This window comes from Chiloscyllium plagiosum, unplaced genomic scaffold, assembly GCF_037043375.1.
Source record: "Chiloscyllium plagiosum isolate Xiang-an unplaced genomic scaffold, Cpla_swu_hap1 HiC_scaffold_33, whole genome shotgun sequence".
Taxonomy (NCBI): domain Eukaryota; kingdom Metazoa; phylum Chordata; class Chondrichthyes; order Orectolobiformes; family Hemiscylliidae; genus Chiloscyllium; species Chiloscyllium plagiosum.
The window spans coordinates 26,273,741-26,298,607 of NW_028270171.1; the positions used below are offsets into that span (position 1 = coordinate 26,273,741).

The 24,867-nt window shown below is 42.8% G+C and overlaps 1 protein-coding gene across 2 annotated transcripts in view; it reads right to left on the reverse strand.

Annotated features, from left to right (window-relative positions):
• The window catches only part of serhl (serine hydrolase like), a 43,092-nt gene extending 42,982 nt beyond the window's left edge, over nucleotides 1–110 (reverse strand). For both annotated transcript variants that reach the window (XM_087978388.1, XM_087978386.1), the window contains exon 1: nucleotides 82–110. The gene's annotated coding sequence lies outside the window, so the exon portion shown is untranslated. The remainder of the gene's footprint in view (nucleotides 1–81) is intronic.
• Nucleotides 111–24,867: the final 24,757 nt, after the last annotated feature.

Consider the following 24,867-nt stretch of genomic DNA (forward strand, 5'->3'; position numbering starts at 1 on the left):
CCTCAATATTCATGAATATTCTCTGGTAAACCAAAGTCAATATATAAAAATTAATAATAAAAAAATGAGGTTTTACTGAACTGCTCAAGCCACTGTCGAGTCTCCGGAGGAAGACTGGTCACATGCGCAGTCCGAAGATCCGGGTACACTGTGGATGGGCCATATATTTCGATTGACGTCGCATTAGACCAATCAGAGAAGGGACTATCGGTGAAGGGGCGGAGTCGGTATTCCCTGACGTTCTCTGCGTTCCTCTGATTGACGGGCCGCTGTCCAATCAGTGGACGGTTGCTGGTTATGGTAGATGTATGGGTGAATAGCTAAGAAGTTGTAAGAGAATGCAATCACTTGTATAACAGTAGGAAAAACATCTGTTTTCCCACTTGTACGGAGACACAGGAACAAACCCTAATTAAAGAGGTCATAAAGGTCAGAGTGGCCTCCGGAGAGGAATAAATGCTGATAAAGAAAGGATATGCCTAGCGATGACCTGCAGTGGGATGACGTCAAACAACCTTATGGGGGCCAGAGATAGGCATTTGTCACGGACAAGGCCGGAAAAACAGAAGTTGTGGGATCAGTCTTAAGGAAATGAGTGACGTAAGCTCAAATTGTATAAATTTTGAAAGTTTGTGGAATATGATGTGTATTTGTCATTGCCTTGCCTGGCATTTGACATTGCACCCACTTGCAAGTGTACAAATAAAGGACACTACTGATTCAGATTTTTGTCTCGGACTGACATTATTGAAGTGAGTGAGCTTTGTTTCTCACAATTGGGGGCTCGTCCGGGATTTTCTTCCATTGCCGGGGGGACTGGCTGGCCTTGGACACTGGGAAGACGCGTCCCGTTCCCCATTGAGGAACGGTCTCGTGTCCCGGTTTGGTCTGCTCCCTTGGGCGACTGATACGGATCCCACAAGAGAGACATCTGAATCAGACAGTGATGGGAGGTTGATAGAAAATACGGCAAAAAGGGGCCAGGAAACTCTGTGCACAGACCAAGGTAAGAAAATTGACTTTTAAGTATTGCCTTGGTGGCCGGGATTGAGTTTTAGTAGTTAATAAGGGACTAACGAAGGAACCCAATATGGGTTGTGCCGTTGGTAAGGAAAAAGCCTCCGGGAAAACAAAAGAAGAAAAAGGCAATGGAAATGGAGGCGGGGTCCCTTACAACATACCTCCAGGAAGTCCTTTGGGCAGGATGTTGTGGAATTGGAGAAATAATACTTTTGCAAGGGAGAAAGATGATTAAATATTGTTGCTTTGTATGGACTAAGGAATCCATTCTTCGTCCCGCTGTCTTCTGGCGAAAGTACAGGTTGGATGAAGACTGGGTTTGTAAATATCTGAGTTTATATGTCAATGTGTGAGGGAGAGAGAATGAAAAGAGCTGTACAGCTGGTAGAAAGTTTAACCCTTTGTGATTTGGTTTGAGTGAACATTTGTTTGTTGGTGATTGAATGTTTGCGTTTTATTCCCTGGAGCTTGAGTTCCAGGACTGTTTTGAATCTGATTTTTAATATGGAAACTTAACATGATTTCTTTTAAGGTTAAGGATTCTATAGAGATTATGAAAACAAGAATGATAACTCCTGTTCTTTTTACAGGTCATGACTGCCTTACTATCAGTTTCTAACTAATCTCTTTTATCTTTACATAAAAGCGATTTATGGAGGACAGTTGAAGTTTCAGTTCAACATTAGATTGTAGTAAAAACAAAATTCCATGGTTAATATCTGTGACCTTGGATTCAGCCATTGCTCATGCATTAGAAGTTTTTTTTTAAAACTTGAATAGACAAATTCTTTTAAGGCAGCTCTGATTATTTCACGACCTATAGTATTGTAATTGAGCAATGATTGGTCAGGACTACTTAAGAAAACTAATTTTGGATTTAAATTAAGAGACTAAAACTGGGTGATTACAGTGGATTTCAAAATTGGGAACTAATGCATTTTACATTTTAAATATTAAATACTGAATAAATGAACGTAAATATATAAATATATTTACAAGTTTGGAACAGGCTTTAAAGTTAGTCAAGCATGAATTGATGAATTGGTGTTCGAAGTTATGGGGAGCTAGAAATATTGCAATATTTCTTTTAAAAAAAGAAAAAAAAAGGGAAGAACGTAATGACTTATCCCCTTCGGGAGGTACCCATAGGGGACAAAGAGATTGGGTTTGTACGTGCCCCCCTCACCAGTGGGGAGGTCAGAACATTTAAAAAGGAAATGAAGGTCCTGGTTGAGGATCCGGTGGGGTTGTCTGAACAAATTGATCAATTTTTGGGGCCCAGTCTGTATACGTGGGCTGAGTTAATGTCTATTTTGAATATACTATTTACTGGGGAAGAAAGAGGACTTATACGAGGAGTCGCCATTAAAATATGGGACAGGGAACACCCGATTGGAGATGGGGATGCTGGACAGGGAGAGGTGAAGTTTCCCCTCAGAGACCCCCAGTGGGAAAACCAAAACCCGGAGCATAGAGAAGAAATGAGGGAATTGAAAAACCTGATTCTAAAAGGAATAAGAGAGGCAGTTCCGAAGTCACAGAATTTGACTAAAGCCTTTGAAGTTAGACAGGAGAAAGATGAGACTCCCTCAGCTTTCTTGCAAAGATTAAGGGACTCAATGCGGAAATATTCTGGAATGAACCGAGGACCCAGTGGCACAGGGTCTTTTGAAAGTCCATTTTGTGACAAAGGCATGGCCAGACATACAGAGAAAGATACAGAAGATAGAAGGATGGAGTGAAAAACCATTAGATGAATTGTTGAGAGAGGCACAGAAAGTGTTTGTAAAGAGGGAGGATGAGAGAAAAAAACAGAAGGCGAAAATGATGTAGCTACGGTTGATGAGGTAGTTAAGAAAAGAATGGAACCAATAGTGAGCAACCGCAGCGGCGGGTGGCAGCATGTAGGACAGAGAGGGAGAGGGAGAGGGAGAGGACAAGGGGGAGCATTTGATAGAGGGTTCGGGCGACGGGCAGAGATGGAGGTCTCCACAGGCAGGATGCTATTATTGCGGAAAGATAGGGCATTTTAAGCGGGAGTGTCCTGATCTACAAAGGGAAGAAAGGGCAATTCCACTTATGAATTTTGATGAAGAATAGGGGTGTCAGGGGTTCCTGCCCTCGGGGGCCCACCAGGAACCCTTGATAAACTTGAAGGTGGGACCCTGTGGGGAAGAGGTAGTCTTCCTAGTAGATACGGGGGCAGCACGGTCATCGCTGAATTTTAAACCAAAGAAAGTAGAAATGTCAACACGGTCAATTACTGTTTCGGGGGTAAAAGGGGAAGGGTTTACTGTTCCACTATTTGAACCTATGATGATAGAAGGTCTTAGGGATAGGGTCACAGGGGAACTGCTGTATATCCCTGATATAGGAAGTAACTTACTGGGGAGAGACTTAATTATCCTCTTAGGACTGGAGATTGGAATTCAGGAAAAAGAATTAGTTGTACAACTGGCAATGTTGACAGAGGATGCAGAGAGAGAGATAGACCCAATTGTTTGGGCTAGAGAAGGGAATTGTGGAGGACTACAGATCCCTCCCCTTTTAATAAATTTAAAATGGAAAGGGGATGTTGTCTGTGAGCGACAATATCCTATTTCCATAGAAGGTAAACGGGGACTGCAGCCAGTAATTGAGGGACTGATTAGAGATGGTTTGTTGGAGCCATGTATGTTTCCTTATAATACCCCAATTCTACCAGTGCGGAAATCTGATGGAACTTATCGATTGGTGCAGGATTTGAGAACATTAAATCGAATAGTACAGATCAGGCACCCAGTGGTGCCAAACCCCTACACGTTATTAAGTAAAATCCCCCATGACCACAAATGGTTTAGTGTGATAGATTTAGGCTTGTCCCTTGGTGGAGGAAAGATTTGGGACTATCCCCCTATGAAATCTTATTTGGATTACCTTATCTGGGAACGCAGGGAAAATTGCCAATTCCCGAAACTAAAGATTTGTTTTAAAGAAGTATATACTGGGCTTGTCCTCCTCTTTGTCTTTCCTCAGGAAACAGGGTTTATATGCACAGACTCCACCCTTTGAATTCACCGTTCATCCCACCGTTCACCTTAGTAAAATCATGGACAGAGACTAAATTGCAGCCGGACTGGGAAGGGCCGTACCAGGCTCTTTTGACCGAAACGGCAATTAGGACGGTGGAGAAAGGCTGGACTCACTACACTCGGATCAAAGGGCCAGTGGACCCTCCAGTTGAGGAAGAAGTCTGGACAGCCGAATCAACGCAAGACCCGCTGAAACTCAGACTAAAGAGACTTTGAGTAACTGACTATACAGTGGCGAAGCGGGCGCGGGATTATTTCTGTAAGATTGTATATTAAGTCTTTTTGTGCTTCAGCATGATGTTTAGAATACTGGGAATGTTTAGAGTTATGATGCTAGCCCTCTTAGTATTGGGATTTTGTCAAATATCATTTTCATATGTATTATTAACAGTTCCTGAGTCTGATAATCCACAAGTAATAGACGATGATGCATGCAGCTTAGTAAATTGTGGGGATGTAGATAATCAGAGACAGTACCGCAGCTCTGAGATACATCTTAAGTCCTATGGGGATGGCCTTGGGGATGGTACCTGGTATAATGGTCTTGTCACAGTACACCGGGCCCCCTTCCGACCAGCTCGCGAGTGTCCCGATAAAAAGTGTAACCCAATATACCTAACAATAAGGAAAAGCACATGGCACGAAGCAATTCTGGGGGGGGGAGGGCACTTATGAGATACAATGAAATGAAACATTTGGGATCGAAATGGAAGCAAATGGGAAGGATTTCTTGGGCTGTTGTTTTCGAATTAGCGTAGGACAGGGAAAACGGGTAGAATTACTGGGTAATAAGATACAACCTTTCACCCCTCCCGATGATCCTAAAGTAGTAAAAATTATAGAGGTAAAGGACTTGAAACAGACCATCGAGATAGAGACTGGGTACGGGGATGCAAATGCCTGGGTTGAATGGGTAAAGTATACTGTAAAAAGTCCGAACAAAAGCAATTGCTATGCGTGTGCCTCCGGTAGGCCAGTGGCCCAGATGGTTCCCTTTCTGCTCGGGTGGAAGCGAGACAGGAAGGGCATGAAATGTATGATAGCCCTGTACCAGGATCAGGCTGCATGGAATGATAGGAATTGTACCTCCCTATCTCTGATGTTCCCTCCCTTGGAGGAGAAAGATGCAAAAGTTCCCCCCACATTTTCTGCCGCAGTTGGACATCACACGTCCTGTGTGCGCAGGCGAGGTACAAGTCGGTCGAGAAATTTGGGGGAGCTGAAATTATGTACAGAGATTAAGAATGTTACCGAAACAGTGGAGGGAGGGAACTACTCAGCACTAAAGGTTCCCCGAGCGGATCTGTGGTGGTACTGTGGAGGAAAATATTGAGACCCACCCTACCTCTGGATTGGAGAGGGATACGTGCAATTGTACAATTGGCAATTCCATTTACCCTGGCATTTGAGAAGGAGAAGATAATGGGGAAAAAGGGAAGGGGTAAGAGATTACTGTTAGACACTTCTTTCGATGACAGGATTTATCTCGACTCGGTAGGAGTCCCGGGGGGGGGGGAGTACCTGATGAATTCCAGGCTCGTAACCAGATTGCAGCAGGCTTTGAGTCAGCTCTCTTTTGGTGGGTAACAATTAATAAAAATGTAGATTGGATAAATTACATTTTCTATAATCAACAGCGATTTATAAATTATACAAGAGATGCGGTTAAAGGAATATCACGACAGCTTGATGTGACAAGTAGGATGGCATGAGAAAACAGAATGGCCCTTGATATGATTTTAGCAGAAAAAGGGTGTGTGTGTGTGATGTTAGGAGGAAGCTGTTGTACCTTTATTCCTAATAACACTGCACCTGATGGTTCAATTACTCGGGCCCTAAGGGGATTGACTACCTTAGCAGAGGAACTGGCTGAGAATTCAGGAGTAGACACATCTCTCACGGGATGGCTTGAATCCTGGTTTGGAAAATGGAAGGAGGTGGTGGTTTCTATCCTTACTTCCCTGATAGGAGTAGTCAGGGTATTGGTGGCCATTGGCTGTTGTGTCATACCCTGTATACGAGGGCTCACCCAAAGACTGATTGAAACAGCCTTGATGAAACAGATGCCCCTAAGAGGGAATCAGACAGAGGAACTTTATCGACTAAATAATGAGGAGATGAGTGAAACCAAGATGGATGAAATCTCTGGAATGATGCTTGCGAATTTTGGGAACGATGTTAAAAAAAATGCAGAAGATAACAAATGGTAATTAAAAAGAAAAAGGGGAAATTGTGGGATATTGGTGAATTAATGTTATTTCTGCAATTATAAGTTCTGATACAGAGTAAGTGAACTCACATCAGTGTGTAATTGTTTCGCTGAGAGCTGAGTTAACAAGAATGGGGACTATATAGAGGAAGTATATAATCCATTAAAAATGGTATGTCAGAATGAGACGTGATTACAAAACAATGGTAGATGTATGGGCGAATAGATAAGATGTTGTAAGAGAATGCAATCACTTGTATAACAGTAGGAAAAACATCTGTTTCCCACTTGTACGGAGACACAGGAACAAACCCTAAATAAAGAGGTCATAAAGGTCAGAGTGGCCTCCAGAGAGGAATAAATGCTGATAAAGAAAGGATATGCCTAGTGATGACCTGCAGTGGGATGACGTCAAACAACCTTATGGGGGCCAGAGATAGGCATTTGTCACGGACAAGGCCGGATAAACAGAAGTTGTGGGATCAGTCTTAAGGAAATGAGTGACGTAAGCTCAAATTGTATAAATTTTTGAAAGTTTGTGGAATATGATGTGTATTTGTCTTTGCCTTGCCTGGCATTTGACATTGCACCCACTTGCAAGTGTACAAATAAAGGACACTACTGATTCAGATTTTTGTCTCGGACTGACAGTATTGAAGTCAGTGAGCTCTGTTTCTCACAATTGGGGGCTCGTCCGGGATTTTCTTCCATCACCGGGGGGAGTGGCTGGCCTTGGACATTGGGAAGACGCGTCCCGTTCCCCATTGAGGAGCGGTCTCGTGTCCCGGTTTCGTCTGCTCCCTTGGGTGACTGGTACGGATCCCACAAGAGAGACATCTGAATCAGACAGTGATGGGAGGTTGATAGAAAATACGGCAAAAAGGGGCCAGGCAACTCTTTGCACAGACCAAGGTAAGCAAATTGACTTTTAAGTATTGCCTTGGTGGCCGGGATTGAGTTTAGTAGTTAACAAGGGACTAACGAAGGAACTCAATATGGATTGTGTTGTGGGTGAGGAAAAAGCCTCCGGGGAAACAAAAGAAGAAAAAGGCAATGGAAATGGAGGCGGGGTCCCTTACAACATACCTCCAGGAAGTCCTTTGGGCAGGATGTTGTGGAATTGGAGAAACAATACTTGTACAAGGGAAAAAGATGATTAAATATTGTTGCTTTGTATGGACTAAGGAATCCATTCTTCGTCCCGCTGTCTTCTGGCCAAAGTACAGGTCGGACGAAGACTGGGTTTGTAAGTATCTGAATTTATATGTCAATGTGTGAGGGAGAGAGAATGAAAAGAGCTGTACAGCTGGTAGAAAGTTTAACCCTTTGTGATTTGGTTTGAGTGAACATTTGTTTGTTGGTGATTGAATGTTTGTGTTTTATTCCCTGGAGCTTGAGTTCCAGGACTGTTTTGAATCTGATTTTTATTATGGAAATTTAACATGATTTCTTTTAAGGTTAAGGATTCTATAGAGATTATGAAAAAAAGAATGATAACTCCTGTTCTTTTTACAGGTCATGACTGCCTTACTATCAGTTTCTAACTAATCTCTTTTATCTTTACATAAAAGCGATTTATGGAGGACAGTTGAAGTTTCAGTTCAACATTAAATTGTAATAGAAACAAAATTCTATGGTTAATATCTGTGACCTTGGATTCAGCCATTGTTCATGCATTAGAAGTTTTTTTTAAACTTGAATAGACAAATTCTTTTAAGGCAGCTCTGATTATTTCACGACCTATAGTATTGTAATTGAGCAACGATTGGTCAGGATTACTTAATAAAACTAATTTTGGATTTAAATTAAGGGATTAAAACTGGGTGATTACAGTGGATTTCAAAATTGGGAACTAATGCATTTTACATTTTAAATATTAAATACTAAATAAATGAACGTAAATATATAAATATATTTTTAAGTTTGGAACAGGCTTTAAAGTTTGTCAAGCATGAATTGATGAATTGGTGTTCGAAGTTATGGGGAGCTAGAAATATTGCAATATTTCTTTTTAAAAAAAAGAAAAAAAGGGAAGAACGTAATGACTTATCCCCTTCGGGAGGTACCCATAGGGGACAAAGAGATTGGGTTTGTGAGTGCCCCCCCCCCACCAGTGGGGAGGTCGGAACATTTAAAAAGGAAATGAAGGTCCTGGTTGAGGATCGGTAGGGTTGTCTGAACAAATTGATCAATTTTTGGGGCCCAGTCTGTATACGTGGGCTGAGTTAATGTCTATTTTGAATATACTATTTACTGGGGAAGAAAGAGGACTTATACGAGGAGTCGCCATTAAAATATGGGACAGGGAACACCCGATTGGAGATGGGGATGCTGGACAGGGAGAGGTGAAGTTTCCCCTCAGAGACCCCCAGTGGGAAAACCAAAACCCGGAGCATAGAGAAGAAATGAGGGAATTGAAAGACCTGATTCGAAAAGGAATAAAAGAGGCAGTTCCGAAGTCACAGAATTTGATTAAAGCCTTTGAAGTTAGACAGGAGAAAGATGAGACTCCCTCAGCTTTCTTGAAAAGATTAAGGGACTCAATGCGGAAATACTCTGGAATGAACCCTGAGGACCCAGTGACACAGGGTCTTTTGAAAGTACATTTTGTGACAAAAGCATGGCCAGACATACAGAGAAAGATACAGAAGATAGAAGGATGGAGTGAAAAACCATTAGATGAATTGTTGAGAGAGGCACAGAAAGTGTTTGTAAAGAGGGAGGATGAGAGACAAAAACAGAAGGCGAAAATGATGGTAGCTACGGTTGATGAGGTAATTAAGAAAAGAATGGAACCAATAGTAAGCAACCGGAGCTGCGGGAGGCAGCATGTCGGACAGAGAGGGAGAGGGAGAGGGAGAGGACAAGGGGGAGCATTTGATAGAGGGTTTGAGCGACAGGGGCAGAGATGGAAGTCTCCACAGGCAGGATGCTATTATTGCGGAAAGATAGGGCATTTTAAGCGGGAGTGTCCTGATCTACAAAGAGGAGAAAGGGCAATTCCGCTTATGAATTTTGATGAAGAATAGGGGTGTCAGGGGTTCCTGCCCTCGGGGGCCCACCAGGAACCCTTGATAAACTTGAAGGTGGGACCCTGTAGGGAAGAGGTAGTCTTCCTAGTAGATACGGGGGCAGCACGGTCATCGCTGAATTTTAAACCAAAGAAAGTAGAAATGTCGACACGGTCAATTACTGTTTCGGGGGTAAAAGGGGAAGGATTTACTGTTCCAGTATTTGAACCTATGATGATAGAAGGTCCTAAGGATAGGGTCACAGGGGAACTGCTGTATATCCCTGATATAGGAAGTAACTTACTGGGGAGAGACTTAATTATCCTCTTAGGACTGGAGATTGGAATTCAGGAAAAAGAATTAGTTGTACAACTGGCGATGTTAACAGAGGATGCAGAGAGAGAGATAGACCCTATTGTATGGGCTAGAGAAGGGAAGCGTGGAAAACTACAGATCCCTCCCCTTTTAATAAATTTAAAACAGAAAGGGGACGTTGTCTGTGAACGACAATACCCTATTTCAATAGAAGGTCAACGAGGACTGCAGCCAGTAATTGAGGGACTGATTAGAGATGGACTGTTGGAGCCATGTATGTCTCCTTATAATACCCCAATTCTACCAGTGCGGAAATCTGATGGAACTTATTGATTGATGCAGGATTTGAGAACATTAAATCGAATAGTACAGGTCAGGCACCCAGTGGTACCAAACCCCTACACGTTATTAAGTAAGATCCCTCATGATTACAGATGGTTTAGTGTGATAGATTTAAAGGATGCCTTTTGGGCTTGTCCCTTGGCAGAGGAAAGATTTGGGACTATCCCCCTATGAAATCTTATTTGGAATACCTTATCTGGGAACGAATGGAGAATTGCCAATTGCCGAAACTAAAGATTTGTTTTTAAAGACGTATATACTGGGCTTGTCCTCCTCTTTGTCTTTCCTCAGGAAACAGGGTTTATAGGCACAGACTCCACCCTTTGAATTCACCGTTCATCCCACCGTTCATCTTAGTAAAATCATGGACAGAGACTAAATTCCAGCCGGACTGGGAAGGGCCGTACCAGGCTCTTTTGACCGAAACGGCAATAAGGATGGCGGAGAAAGGCTGGACTCACTACACTCGGATCAAAGGGCCAGTGGACTCTCCAGTTGAGGAAGAAGTCTGGACAGCCGAATCAACGCAAGACCCGCTGAAACTCAGACTAAAGAGACTTTGAGTAACTGACTATACAGTGGCGAAGCGGGCGCGGGATTATTTCTGTAAGATTGTATATTAAGCCTTTTTGTGCTTCAGCATGATGTTTAGAATACTGGGAATGGTTAGAGTTATGATGCTAGCCCTCTTGGTATTGGGATTTTGTCAAATATCATTTTCATATGTATTATTAACAGTTCCTGAGTCTGATAATCCACAAGTAATAGACGATGATGCATGCAGCTTAGTAAATTGTGGGGATGTAGATAATCAGAGACAGTACCGCAGCTCTGAGATACACCTTAAGTCCTATGGGGATGGCCTTGGGAATGGTACTTGGTATAATGGTCTCGTCACAGTACACCGGGTCCCCTTCCGACCTGTTCGCGATTGTCCCGATAAAAAGTGTAACCCAATATACCTAACAATAAGGAAAACCACATGGCACGAAGCAATTCTGGGGGGGCGGGGGGGGGCACCTATGAGATACAATTAAATGAAACATTTGGGATCGAAATGGAAGCAAATGGGAAGGATTTCTTGGGCTGTTGTTTTCGAATTAGCGTCGGACAGGGAAAATGGGTAGAATTACTGGGTAATAAGATACAACCTTTCACCCCTCCCAATGATCCTAAAGTAGTAAAAATTATAGAGGTAAAGGATTTGAAACAGACCATCGAGATAGAGACTGGGTACGGGGATGCAAATGCCTGGGTTGAATGGGTAAAGTATACTGTAAAAAGTCCGAACAAAAGCAATTGCTATGGATGTGCCTCCGGTAGGCCAGTGGCCCAGGTGGTTCCCTTTCCGCTCGGGTGGAAGTGAGACAGGAAGGGCATGAAATGTATGATAGCCCTGTACCAGGATGAGGCTGCATGGAATGATAGGAATTGTACCTCCCTATCTCTGATGTTCCCTCCCTTGGAGAAGAAAGATGTAAAAGTTCCCCCCACATTTTCCGCCGCAGTTGGAAATCACACGTCGTGTGTGCACAGGCGAGGTACAAGTCGGTCGAGACATTTGGGGGGAGCTGAAATTATGTACAGAGATTAAGAATGTTACTGAAACGGAGAAGGGAGGGAACTACTCAGCACTAAAGGTTCCCCGAGCGGATCTGTGGTGGTACTGTGGAGGCAAATATTGAGACCCACCCTACCTCCGGATTGGAAAGGGATATGCGCAATTGTACAATTGGCAATTCCATTTACCTTGGCATTTGAGAAGGAGAAGATAGTAGGGAAAAAGGGAAGGGGTAAGAGATTACTGTTAGATACTTCTTTTGATGACAGGATTTATCTCGACTCGGTAGGAGTCCCTAGGGGAGTACCTGATGAATTCAAGGCTCGTAACCAGATTGCAGCAGGCTTTGAGTCAGCTCTCTTTTGGTGGGTAACAATTAATAAAAATTTAGATTGGATAAATTACATTTTCTATAATCAACAGCGATTTATAAATTATACAAGAGATGCGGTTAAAGGAATATCACTACAGCTTGATGCGACAAGTAGGATGGCATGGGAAAACAGAATGGCCCTTGATATGATTTTAGCAGAAAAAGGGTGTGTGTGTGTGATGTTAGGAGGAAGCTGTTGTACCTTTATTCCTAATAACACTGCACCTGATGGTTCAATTACTCGGGCCCTAAGGGGATTGACTACCTTAGCAGAGGAACTGGCTGAGAATTCAGGAGTAGACACATCTCTCACGGGATGGCTTGAATCCTGGTTTGGAAAATGGAAGGAGGTGGTGGTTTCTATCCTTACTTCCCTGATAGGAGTAGTCAGGGTATTGGTGGCCATTGGCTGTTGTGTCATACCCTGTATACGAGGGCTCACCCAAAGACTGATTGAAACAGCCTTGATGAAACAGATGCCCCTAAGAGGGAATCAGACAGAGGAACTTTATCGACTAAATAATGAGGAGATGAGTGAAACCAAGATGGATGAAATCTCTGGAATGATGCTTGCGAATTTTGGGAACGATGTTAAAAAAAATGCAGAAGATAACAAATGGTAATTAAAAAGAAAAAGGGGAAATTGTGGGATATTGGTGAATTAATGTTATTTCTGCAATTATAAGTTCTGATACAGAGTAAGTGAACTCACATCAGTGTGTAATTGTTTCGCTGAGAGCTGAGTTAACAAGAATGGGGACTATATAGAGGAAATATATAATCCATTAAAAATGGTATGTCAGAATGAGACGTGATTACAAAACAGTGGTAGATGTATGGGCGAATAGATAAGATGTTGTAAGAGAATGCAATCACTTGTATAACAGTAGGAAAAACATCTGTTTCCCACTTGTACGGAGACACAGGAACAAACCCTAAATAAAGAGGTCATAAAGGTCAGAGTGGCCTCCAGAGAGGAATAAATGCTGATAAAGAAAGGATATGCCTAGCGATGACCTGCAGTGGGATGACGTCAAACAACCTTATGGGGGCCAGAGATAGGCATTTGTCACGGACAAGGCCGGATAAACAGAAGTTGTGGGATCAGTCTTAAGGAAATGAGTGACGTAAGCTCAAATTGTATAAATTTTTGAAAGTTTGTGGAATATGATGTGTATTTGTCTTTGCCTTGCCTGGCATTTGACATTGCACCCACTTGCAAGTGTACAAATAAAGGACACTACTGATTCAGATTTTTGTCTCGGACTGACAGTATTGAAGTCAGTGAGCTCTGTTTCTCACAATTGGGGGCTCGTCCGGGATTTTCTTCCATCACCGGGGGGAGTGGCTGGCCTTGGACATTGGGAAGACGCGTCCCGTTCCCCATTGAGGAGCGGTCTCGTGTCCCGGTTTCGTCTGCTCCCTTGGGTGACTGGTACGGATCCCACAAGAGAGACATCTGAATCAGACAGTGATGGGAGGTTGATAGAAAATACGGCAAAAAGGGGCCAGGCAACTCTTTGCACAGACCAAGGTAAGAAAATTGACTTTTAAGTATTGCCTTGGTGGCCGGGATTGAGTTTAGTAGTTAACAAGGGACTAACGAAGGAACTCAATATGGATTGTGTTGTGGGTGAGGAAAAAGCCTCCGGGGAAACAAAAGAAGAAAAAGGCAATGGAAATGGAGGCGGGGTCCCTTACAACATACCTCCAGGAAGTCCTTTGGGCAGGATGTTGTGGAATTGGAGAAACAATACTTGTACAAGGGAAAAAGATGATTAAATATTGTTGCTTTGTATGGACTAAGGAATCCATTCTTCGTCCCGCTGTCTTCTGGCCAAAGTACAGGTCGGACGAAGACTGGGTTTGTAAGTATCTGAATTTATATGTCAATGTGTGAGGGAGAGAGAATGAAAAGAGCTGTACAGCTGGTAGTAAGTTTAACCCTTTGTGATTTGGTTTGAGTGAACATTTGTTTGTTGGTGATTGAATGTTTGTGTTTTATTCCCTGGAGCTTGAGTTCCAGGACTGTTTTGAATCTGATTTTTATTATGGAAATTTAACATGATTTCTTTTAAGGTTAAGGATTCTATAGAGATTATGAAAAAAAGAATGATAACTCCTGTTCTTTTTACAGGTCATGACTGCCTTACTATCAGTTTCTAACTAATCTCTTTTATCTTTACATAAAAGCGATTTATGGAGGACAGTTGAAGTTTCAGTTCAACATTAGATTGTAATAGAAACAAAATTCTATGGTTAATATCTGTGACCTTGGATTCAGCCATTGTTCATGCATTAGAAGTTTTTTTTAAACTTGAATAGACAAATTCTTTTAAGGCAGCTCTGATTATTTCACGACCTATAGTATTGTAATTGAGCAACGATTGGTCAGGATTACTTAATAAAACTAATTTTGGATTTAAATTAAGGGATTAAAACTGGGTGATTACAGTGGATTTCAAAATTGGGAACTAATGCATTTTACATTTTAAATATTAAATACTAAATAAATGAACGTAAATATATAAATATATTTACAAGTTTGGAACAGGCTTTAAAGTTTGTCAAGCATGAATTGATGAATTGGTGTTCGAAGTTATGGGGAGCTAGAAATATTGCAATATTTCTTTAAAAAAAAGAAAAAAAAGGGAAGAACGTAATGACTTATCCCCATAGGGGACAAAGAGATTGGGTTTGTGAGTGCCCCCCCCCCACCAGTGGGGAGGTCAGAACATTTAAAAAGGAAATGAAGGTCCTGGTTGAGGATCGGTAGGGTTGTCTGAACAAATTGATCAATTTTTGGGGCCCAGTCTGTATACGTGGGCTGAGTTAATGTCTATTTTGAATATACTATTTACTGGGGAAGAAAGAGGACTTATACGAGGAGTCGCCATTAAAATATGGGACAGGGAACACCCGATTGGAGATGGGGATGCTGGACAGGGAGAGGTGAAGTTTCCCCTCAGAGACCCCCAGTGGGAAAACCAAAACCCGGAGCATAGAGAAGAAATGAGGGAATTGAAAGACCTGATTCTAAAAGGAATAAGAGAGGCAGTTCCGAAGTCACAGAATTTGATTAAAGCCTTTGAAGTTAGACAGGAGAAAGATGAGACTCCCTCAGCTTTCTTGAAAAGATTAAGGGACTCAATGCGGAAATACTCTGGAATGAACCCTGAGGACCCAGTGGCACAGGGTCTTTTGAAAGTACATTTTGTGACAAAAGCATGGCCAGACATACAGAGAAAGATACAGAAGATAGAAGGATGGAGTGAAAAACCATTAGATGAATTGTTGAGAGAGGCACAGAAAGTGTTTGTAAAGAGGGAGGATGAGAGACAAAAACAGAAGGCGAAAATGATGGTAGCTACGGTTGACGAGGTAATTAAGAAAAGAATGGAACCAATAGTAAGCAACCGGAGCGGCGGGAGGCAGCATGTCGGACAGAGAGGGAGAGGGAGAGGGAGAGGACAAGGGGGAGCATTTGATAGAGGGTTTGAGCGACAGGGGCAGAGATGGAAGTCTCCACAGGCAGGATGCTATTATTGCGGAAAGATAGGGCATTTTAAGCGGGAGTGTCCTGATCTACAAAGAGGAGAAAGGGCAATTCCACTTATGAATTTTGATGAAGAATAGGGGTGTCAGGGGTTCCTGCCCTCGGGGGCCCACCAGGAACCCTTGATAAACTTGAAGGTGGGACCCTGTAGGGAAGAGGTAGTCTTCCTAGTAGATACGGGGGCAGCACGGTCATCGCTGAATTTTAAACCAAAGAAAGTAGAAATGTCGACACGGTCAATTACTGTTTCGGGGGTAAAAGGGGAAGGATTTACTGTTCCAGTATTTGAACCTATGATGATAGAAGGTCCTAAGGATAGGGTCACAGGGGAACTGCTGTATATCCCTGATATAGGAAGTAACTTACTGGGGAGAGACTTAATTATCCTCTTAGGACTGGAGATTGGAATTCAGGAAAAAGAATTAGTTGTACAACTGGCGATGTTAACAGAGGATGCAGAGAGAGAGATAGACCCTATTGTATGGGCTAGAGAAGGGAAGCGTGGAAAACTACAGATCCCTCCCCTTTTAATAAATTTAAAACAGAAAGGGGACGTTGTCTGTGAACGACAATACCCTATTTCCATAGAAGGTAAACGAGGACTGCAGCCAGTAATTGAGGGACTGATTAGAGATGGACTGTTGGAGCCATGTATGTCTCCTTATAATACCCCAATTCTACCAGTGCGGAAATCTGATGGAACTTATTGATTGGTGCAGGATTTGAGAACATTAAATCGAATAGTACAGGTCAGGCACCCAGTGGTACCAAACCCCTACACGTTATTAAGTAAGATCCCCCATGACCACAGATGGTTTAGTGCGATAGATTTAAAGGATGCCTTTTGGGCTTGTCCCTTGGCAGAGGAAAGATTTGGGACTATCCCCCTATGAAATCTTATTTGGAATACCTTCTCTGGGAACGAATGGAGAATTGCCAATTGCCGAAACTAAAGATTTGTTTTTAAAGAAGTATATACTGGGCTTGTCCTCCTCTTTGTCTTTCCTCAGGAAACAGGGTTTATAGGCACAGACTCCACCCTTTGAATTCACCGTTCATCCCACCGTTCATCTTAGTAAAATCATGGACAGAGACTAAATTGCAGCCGGACTGGGAAGGGCCGTACCAGGCTCTTTTGACCGAAACGGCAATAAGGACGGTGGAGAAAGGCTGGACTCACTACACTCGGATCAAAGGGCCAGTGGACCCTCCAGTTGAGGAAGAAGTCTGGATGACCGAATCAACGCAAGACCCGCTGAAACTCAGACTAAAGAGACTTTGAGTAACTGACTATACAGTGGCGAAGCGGGCGCGGGATTATTTCTGTAAGATTGTATATTAAGCCTTTTTGTGCTTCAGCGTGATGTTTAGAATACTGGGAATGGTTAGAGTTATGATGCTAGCCCTCTTGGTATTGGGATTTTGTCAAATATCATTTTCATATGTATTATTAATGGTTCCTGAGTCTGATAATCCACAAGTAATAGACGCTGATGCATGCAGCTTAGTAAATTGTGGGGATGTAGATAATCAGAGACAGTACCGCAGCTCTGAGATACACCTTAAGTCCTATGGGGATGGCCTTGGGGATGGTACCTGGTATAATGGTCTCGTCACAGTACACCGGGCCCCCTTCCGACCAGCTCGCGAGTGTCCCGATAAAAAGTGTAACCCAATATACCTAACAATAAGGAAAACCACATGGCACGAAGCAATTCTGGGGGGGGGGCACTTATGAGATACAATTAAATGAAACATTTGGGATCAAAATGGAAGCAAATGGGAAGGATTTCTTGGGCTGTTGTTTTCGAATTAGCGTAGGACAGGGAAAATGGGTAGAATTACTGGGTAATAAGATACAACCTTTCACCCCTCCCGATGATCCTAAAGTAGTAAATATTATAGAGGTAAAGGACTTGAAACAGACCATCGAGATAGAGACTGGGTACGGGGATGCAAATGCCTGGGTTGAATGGGTAAAGTATACTGTAAAAAGTCTGAACAAAAGCAATTGCTATGCGTGTGCCTCCGGTAGGCCAGTGGCCCAGATGGTTCCCTTTCCGCTCGGGTGGAAGCGAGACAGGAAGGGCATGTAATGTATGATAGCCCTGTACCAGGATGAGACTGCATGGAATGATAGGAATTGTACCTCCCTATCTCTGATGTTCCCTCCCTTGGAGGAGAAAGATGCAAAAGTTCCCCCCACATTTTCTGCCGCAGTTGGACATCACACGTCCTGTGTGCGCAGGCGAGGTACAAGTCGGTCGAGAAATTTGGGGAAGCTGAAATTATGTACAGAGATTAAGAATGTTACCGAAACAGTGGAGGGAGGGAATTACTCAGCACTAAAGGTTCCCCGAGCGGATCTGTGGTGGTACTGTGGAGGAAAATATTGAGACCCACCCTACCTCCGGATTGGAGAGGGATATGTGCAATTGTACAATTGGCAATTCCATTTACCTTGGCATTTGAGAAGGAGAAGATAGTGGGGAAAAAGGGAAGGGGTAAGAGATTACTGTTAGACACTTCTTTCGATGACAGGATTTATCTCGACTCGGTAGGGGTCCCGGGGGGGGGAGTACCTGATGAATTCCAGGCTCGTAACCAGATTGCAGCAGGCTTTGAGTCAGCTCTCTTTTGGTGGGTAACAATTAATAAAAATGTAGATTGGATAAATTACATTTTCTATAATCAACAGCGATTTATAAATTATACAAGAGATGCGGTTAAAGGAATATCACTACAGCTTGATGTGACAAGTAGGATGGCATGGGAAAACAGAATAGCCCTTGATATGATGTTAGCAGAAAAAGGGTGTGTGTGTGTGATGTTAGGAGGAAGCTGTTGTACCTTTATTCCTAATAACACTGCACCTGATGGTTCAATTACTCGGGCCTTAAGGGGATTGACTACCTTAGCAGAGGAACTGGCTGAGAATTCAGGAGTAGACACATCTCTCACGGGATGGCTTGAATCCTGGTTTGGAAAATGGAAGGAGGTGGTGGTTTCTATCCTTACTTCCCTGATAGTAGTAGTCGGGGTATTGGTGGCCATTGGCTGTTGTGTCATACCCTGTATACGAGGGCTCACCCAAAGACTGATTGAAACAGCCTTGATGAAACAGATGCCCCTAAGAGGGAATCAGACAGAGGAACTTTATCGACTAAATAATGAAGAGATGAGTGAAACCAAGATGGATGAAATCTCTGGAATGATGCTTGCGAATTTCGGGAACGATGTTAAAAAAAATGGAGAAAATAACAAATGGTAATTAAAAAGAAAAAGGGGAAATTGTGGGATATCGGTGAATTAATGTTATTTCTGCAATTATAAGTTCTGATACAGAATAAATGAATTCACATCAGTGTGTAATTGTTTCGGCCAAGAGCTGAGTTAACAAGAATGGGGACTATATAGAGGAAATATATAATCCATTAAAAATGGTATGTCAGCATGAGACGTGATTACAAAACAGTGGTAGATGTATGGGCGAATAGATAAGATGTTGTAAGAGAATGCAATCACTTGTATAACAGTAGGTAAAACATCTGTTTTCCCACTTGTACGGAGACACAGGAACAAACCCTAATTAAAGAGGTCATAAAGGTCAGAGTGGCCTCCGGAGAGGAATAAATGCTGATAAAGAAAGGATATGCCTAGTGATGACCTGCAGTGGGATGATGTCAAACAACCTTATGGGGGCCAGAGATAGGCATTTGTCACGGACAAGGCCGGATAAACAGAAGTTGTGGGATCAGTCTTAAGGAAATAAGTGACGTAAGCTCAAATTGTATAAATTTTGAAAGTTTGTGGAATATGATGTGTATTTGTCTTTGCCTTGCCTGGCATTAGACATTGCACCCACTTGCAAGTGTACAAATAAAGGACACTACTGGTTCAGATTTTTGTCTCGGACTGGAATTATTGAAGTGAGTGAGCTTTGTTTCTCACAATTGGGGGCTCGTCCGGGATTTTCTTCCATCGCCGGGGGGAGTGGCTGGCCTTGGACACTGGGAAGACGCGTCCCGTTCCCCATTGAGGAGCGGTCTCGTGTCCCGGTTTGGTCTGCTCCCTTGGGCGACTGGTACGGGTCCCACAAGAGAGACATCTGAATCAGACAGTGATGGGAGGTTGATAGAAAATACGGCAAAAAGGGGCCAGGCAACTCTTTGCACAGACCAAGGTAAGAAAATTGACTTTTAAGTATTGCCTTGGTGGCCGGGATTGAGTTTTAGTAGTTAATAAGGGACTAACGAAGGAACTCAATATGGGTTGTGCCGTTGGTAAGGAAAAAGCCTCCGGGAAAACAAAAGAAGAAAAAGGCAATGGAAATGGAGGCGGGGTCCCTTACAACATACCTCCAGGAAGTCCTTTGGGCAGGATGTTGTGGAATTGGAGAAATAATACTTATACAAGGGAGAAAGATGATTAAATATTGTTGCTTTGTATGGACTAAGGAATCCATTCTTCGTCCCGCTGTCTTCTGGCCAAAGTACAGGTCGGACGAAGACTGGGTTTGTAAGTATCTGAATTTATATGTCAATGTGTGAGGGAGAGAGAATGAAAAGAGCTGTACAGCTGGTAGAAAGTTTAACCCTTTGTGATTTGGTTTGAGTGAACATTTGTTTGTTGGTGATTGAATGTTTGTGTTTTATTCCCTGGAGCTTGAGTTCCAGGACTGTTTTGAATCTGATTTTTATTATGGAAATTTAACATGATTTCTTTTAAGGTTAAGGATTCTATAGAGATTATGAAAAAAAGAATGATAACTCCTGTTCTTTTTACAGGTCATGACTGCCTTACTATCAGTTTCTAACTAATCTCTTTTATCTTTACATAAAAGCGATTTATGGAGGACAGTTGAAGTTTCAGTTCAACATTAAATTGTAGTAAAAACAAAATTCTATGGTTAATATCTGTGACCTTGGATTCAGCCATTGTTCATGCATTAGAAGTTTTTTTTAAACTTGAATAGACAAATTCTTTTAAGGCAGCTCTGATTATTTCACGACCTATAGTATTGTAATTGAGCAACGATTGGTCAGGATTACTTAATAAAACTAATTTTGGATTTAAATTAAGGGATTAAAACTGGGTGATTACAGTGGATTTCAAAATTGGGAACTAATGCATTTTACATTTTAAATATTAAATACTAAATAAATGAACGTAAATATATAAATATATTTACAAGTTTGGAACAGGCTTTAAAGTTTGTCAAGCATGAATTGATGAATTGGTGTTCGAAGTTATGGGGAGCTAGAAATATTGCAATATTTCTTTAAAAAAAAGAAAAAAAAGGGAAGAACGTAATGACTTATCCCCATAGGGGACAAAGAGATTGGGTTTGTGAGTGCCCCCCCCCCACCAGTGGGGAGGTCGGAACATTTAAAAAGGAAATGAAGGTCCTGGTTGAGGATCGGTAGGGTTGTCTGAACAAATTGATCAATTTTTGGGGCCCAGTCTGTATACGTGGGCTGAGTTAATGTCTATTTTGAATATACTATTTACTGGGGAAGAAAGAGGACTTATACGAGGAGTCGCCATTAAAATATGGGACAGGGAACACCCGATTGGAGATGGGGATGCTGGACAGGGAGAGGTGAAGTTTCCCCTCAGAGACCCCCAGTGGGAAAACCAAAACCCGGAGCATAGAGAAGAAATGAGGGAATTGAAAGACCTGATTCGAAAAGGAATAAAAGAGGCAGTTCCGAAGTCACAGAATTTGATTAAAGCCTTTGAAGTTAGACAGGAGAAAGATGAGACTCCCTCAGCTTTCTTGAAAAGATTAAGGGACTCAATGCGGAAATACTCTGGAATGAACCCTGAGGACCCAGTGGCACAGGGTCTTTTGAAAGTACATTTTGTGACAAAAGCATGGCCAGACATACAGAGAAAGATACAGAAGATAGAAGGATGGAGTGAAAAACCATTAGATGAATTGTTGAGAGAGGCACAGAAAGTGTTTGTAAAGAGGGAGGATGAGAGACAAAAACAGAAGGCGAAAATGATGGTAGCTACGGTTGATGAGGTAATTAAGAAAAGAATGGAACCAATAGTAAGCAACCGGAGCGGCGGGAGGCAGCATGTCGGACAGAGAGGGAGAGGGAGAGGGAGAGGACAAGGGGGAGCATTTGATAGAGGGTTTGAGCGACAGGGGCAGAGATGGAAGTCTCCACAGGCAGGATGCTATTATTGCGGAAAGATAGGGCATTTTAAGCGGGAGTGTCCTGATCTACAAAGAGGAGAAAGGGCAATTCCACTTATGAATTTTGATGAAGAATAGGGGTGTCAGGGGTTCCTGCCCTCGGGGGCCCACCAGGAACCCTTGATAAACTTGAAGGTGGGACCCTGTAGGGAAGAGGTAGTCTTCCTAGTAGATACGGGGGCAGCACGGTCATCGCTGAATTTTAAACCAAAGAAAGTAGAAATGTCGACACGGTCAATTACTGTTTCGGGGGTAAAAGGGGAAGGATTTACTGTTCCAGTATTTGAACCTATGATGATAGAAGGTCTTAGGGATAGGGTCACAGGGGAACTGCTGTATATCCCTGATATAGGAAGTAACTTACTGGGGAGAGACTTAATTATCCTCTTAGGACTGGAGATTGGAATTCAGGAAAAAGAATTAGTTGTACAACTGGCGATGTTAACAGAGGATGCAGAGAGAGAGATAGACCCTATTGTATGGGCTAGAGAAGGGAAGCGTGGAAAACTACAGATCCCTCCCCTTTTAATAAATTTAAAACAGAAAGGGGACGTTGTCTGTGAACGACAATACCCTATTTCCATAGAAGGTCAACGAGGACTGCAGCCAGTAATTGAGGGACTGATTAGAGATGGACTGTTGGAGCCATGTATGTCTCCTTATAATACCCCAATTCTACCAGTGCGGAAATCTGATGCAACTTATTGATTGGTGCAGGATTTGAGAACATTAAATCGAATAGTACAGGTCAGGCACCCAGTGGTACCAAACCCCTACACGTTATTAAGTAAGATCCCCCATGACCACAGATGGTTTAGTGCGATAGATTTAAAGGATGCCTTTTGGGCTTGTCCCTTGGCAGAGGAAAGATTTGGGACTATCCCCCTATGAAATCTTATTTGGAATACCTTATCTGGGAACGAATGGAGAATTGCCAATTGCCGAAACTAAAGATTTGTTTTTAAAGACGTATATACTGGGCTTGTCCTCCTCTTTGTCTTTCCTCAGGAAACAGGGTTTATAGGCACAGACTCCACCCTTTGAATTCACCGTTCATCCCACCGTTCATCTTAGTAAAATCATGGACAGAGACTAAATTCCAGCCGGACTAGGAAGGGCCGTACCAGGCTCTTTTGACCAAAACGGCAATAAGGATGGCGGAGAAAGGCTGGACTCACTACACTCGGATCAAAGGGCCAGTGGACTCTCCAGTTGAGGAAGAAGTCTGGACAGCCGAATCAACGCAAGACCCGCTGAAACTCAGACTAAAGAGACTTTGAGTAACTGACTATACAGTGGCGGCGCGGGCGCGGGATCATTTCTGTAAGATTGTATATTAAGCCTTTTTGTGCTTCAGCGTGATGTTTAGAATACTGGGAATGGTTAGAGTTATGATGCTAGCCCTCTTGGTATTGGGATTTTGTCAAATATCATTTTCATATGTATTATTAACAGTTCCTGAGTCTGATAATCCACAAGTAATAGACGCTGATGCATGCAGCTTAGTAAATTGTGGGGATGTAGATAATCAGAGACAGTACCGCAGCTCTGAGATACACCTTAAGTCCTATGGGGATGGCCTTGGGGATGGTACCTGGTATAATGGTCATGTCACAGTACACCGGGCCCCCTTCCGACCAGCTCGCGATTGTCCCGATAAAAAGTGTAACCCAATATACCTAACAATAAGGAAAACCACATGGCACGAAGCAATTCTGGGGGGGCGGGGGGGCACCTATGAGATACAATTAAATGAAACATTTGGGATCGAAATGGAAGCAAATGGGAAGGATTTCTTGGGCTGTTGTTTTCGAATTAGCGTAGGACAGGGAAAATGGGTAGAATTACTGGGTAATAAGATACAACCTTTCACCCCTCCCAATGATCCTAAAGTAGTAAAAATTATAGAGGTAAAGGATTTGAAACAGACCATCGAGATAGAGACTGGGTACGGGGATGCAAATGCCTGGGTTGAATGGGTAAAGTATACTGTAAAAAGTCTGAACAAAAGCAATTGCTATGGATGTGCCTCCGGTAGGCCAGTGGCCCAGGTGGTTCCCTTTCCGCTCGGGTGGAAGTGAGACAGGAAGGGCATGAAATGTATGATAGCCCTGTACCAGGATGAGGCTGCATGGAATGATAGGAATTGTACCTCCCTATCTCTGATGTTCCCTCCCTTGGAGAAGAAAGATGTAAAAGTTCCCCCCACATTTTCCGCCGCAGTTGGAAATCACACGTCGTGTGTGCACAGGCGAGGTACAAGTCGGTCGAGACATTTGGGGGGAGCTGAAATTATGTACAGAGATTAAGAATGTTACTGAAACGGAGAAGGGAGGGAACTACTCAGCACTAAAGGTTCCCCGAGCGGATCTGTGGTGGTACTGTGGAGGCAAATATTGAGACCCACCCTACCTCCGGATTGGAAAGGGATATGCGCAATTGTACAATTGGCAATTCCATTTACCTTGGCATTTGAGAAGGAGAAGATAGTAGGGAAAAAGGGAAGGGGTAAGAGATTACTGTTAGATACTTCTTTTGATGACAGGATTTATCTCGACTCGGTAGGAGTCCCGGGGGGGGGAGTACCTGATGAATTCAAGGCTCGTAACCAGATTGCAGCAGGCTTTGAGTCAGCTCTCTTTTGGTGGGTAACAATTAATAAAAATTTAGATTGGATAAATTACATTTTCTATAATCAACAGCGATTTATAAATTATACAAGAGATGCGGTTAAAGGAATATCAGAACAGCTTGATGCGACAAGTAGGATGGCATGGGAAAACAGAATGGCCCTTGATATGATTTTAGCAGAAAAAGGGTGTGTGTGTGTGATGTTAGGAGGAAGCTGTTGTACCTTTATTCCTAATAACACTGCACCTGATGGTTCAATTACTCGGGCCCTAAGGGGATTGACTACCTTAGCAGAGGAACTGGCTGAGAATTCAGGAGTAGACACATCTCTCACGGGATGGCTTGAATCCTGGTTTGGAAAATGGAAGGGGGTGGTGGTTTCTATCCTTACTTCCCTGATAGTAGTAGTCAGGGTATTGGTGGCCATTGGCTGTTGTATACGAGGGCTCACCCAGAGGCTGATTGAAACAGCCTTGATGAAACAGATGCCCCTAAGAGGGAATCAGGCAGAGGAACTTTATCGACTAAATAATAAGGAGATGAGTGAAACCAAGATGGATGAAATCTCTG